Source organism: Octopus bimaculoides, chromosome 25 (genome assembly GCF_001194135.2).
Source record: "Octopus bimaculoides isolate UCB-OBI-ISO-001 chromosome 25, ASM119413v2, whole genome shotgun sequence".
Lineage (NCBI taxonomy): Eukaryota > Metazoa > Mollusca > Cephalopoda > Octopoda > Octopodidae > Octopus > Octopus bimaculoides.
In genome coordinates this window covers 33,674,490-33,676,525 of record NC_069005.1, presented here as the reverse complement: position 1 = coordinate 33,676,525, position 2,036 = coordinate 33,674,490, and positions in this window count along the sequence as shown.

Sequence of the window (2,036 nt, the reverse complement as noted above, 5' to 3'; positions counted from 1 at the left end):
ATATATATATATATAGGTGCCCGTTACGTTGCCAGGAATATCATTGCTCTATATTTATAAGACATTCATCTCATATACTATGATATCGCGCAGTTAAGCGAGTATAATGTGATGTACATTGGGTGATAGGATTAAAATACAGGAAGTAGAAGCGAATAGAAGTGAGAGAATAACAAAACACAAACTGCTGATATTTCCAAGTCTTCGTTTGTACAATCGTTTCAATAGTTCCATACAATCACGAAATCACTTCATCAGCGAAACACATAAAATTATTGAAACGAGCGCAAAAATGAAGGCTTTGAAATGTCAGTTCTAGCTTTTCTTTCATTCTTTCAATTATACAACTGTATGTACGTGTATAAATATATGTGCGTGTATGTATGTATGTATGTATGTATGTAGGTATGTAGGTGGGTAGGTGAATAGGTATGTAGGTGGGTACACAGGAACAAATATACATATATGGCCGTGCATATATATATATATATAAATTTGACAATTCCTCCAGCGTTCTCTTCCTTCTTTTTCTCTTCCTGTATTCTTTCTGTTTTCCATTCACTGTCAATTCCGTTGTTTATTATTTGTGTTTTGTTTATTCATTTGTTGTTGTTGTTGTTGTTGTTGTTGTTAGTATTTACTAAATATTTGCTTCCTTCTGAGAATTCATTGCGTTTCAATATTGAAATAAGTTTTTTTTTTTCTGCAAAGACAAAGAACCACAAGACAAACAACGCAACTCTCTCTCTCTCCTTTCTATTTCTCTCTTCCTCTCTCCCACCTCTCTCTCCCTCCCTTTCTCTCTCTCTCTCTCTCCCTCCCCATCTCTCTCTCTCTCCCTCCCTATCTCTCTCTCTCTCCCTCCCTATCTCTCTCTCTCTCTCCCTCCCTATCTCTCTCTCCCTTTCTCCCTCACACACACACCACACCATTACTTTCACTATCAATTATTATTCTCAGTCCTGTTGACGCGTTTTTGCCAATTTATCCTTTCTGTTTCTTTTCCTTCATTTTCTCTTTCCTTTATTATCTTTCATTTATATTAACTACTGTTACTACTACTACTACCACAACCACCACAACCAAGCTACCACTACCCCTCCTCCTACTATTACAGCTACTAACAAAACTAAAACAACTATTTCTAATACTAGCACCAATGCTACTATTTAGTAAACTAATATCACATCCATTTCGGCAAGCCTCTGTGTTGGAAATGTCCTTATCATCATTTGGTAGAAACGTTTGCATCCCGGACAAAATACTTAGCGGCATTTTGTCCGTCTTTACGCTCTGAGTTGAAATTCCGCCAAGTGCGACTTTGCCTTTCATCCTTTCCAAGTCGATAAAATAAGTACCAGTTGCGTACTGGGGTCGATGTGATCGACTTATTCCCTCCCTCGAAATTACTCGCCATGTACGACGAGCCTGCAGAATCGTTAGGAAGAAGGGGAGGGAGGAGGGGAGGATATTGATGATCAACATCACCATCTTCCTTTTTATTACTTTCACTATTTTCATTATTATTATTATTATTATTATTATTATTATTATTATTATTATTATTATTATTATGTCAGTATTAGCATGAATCATGATCACTGTCATCAACAATGCCCTCATCACAAATGTTGAAAGTTCCCACCAGTGTAGGCGTCTCTCTCTTTTCCCCCTCTCTCTCTATCTCTTTCTTTGTCTCTTTCTCTCTCTCTCTCTCTTTCTCTTTCTCTCTCTTCCTCTCTCTTATGGTCAGCCATCACTCCATCCAAACATTTCAGTGACATTAATGTCTTCTGAACATTTCCGCCATTTATATGCATCAGATTGTCATTTTTGATTTACTTTGAAAAATGGTTTTCTTTGCTTCTTCATACTCTACCATCGTATCACTGTGCGTGGTTTGTCTGTCTGTTAGTCTCAGATGACAACGAACCAAATGATTGAACGTTCATATCCTTTCTGCTCCACCACCAGATCAATGTTGGTCATCTGCTTGTCTGTTTGTCTATCTATTTATCTACTATATATATATATAT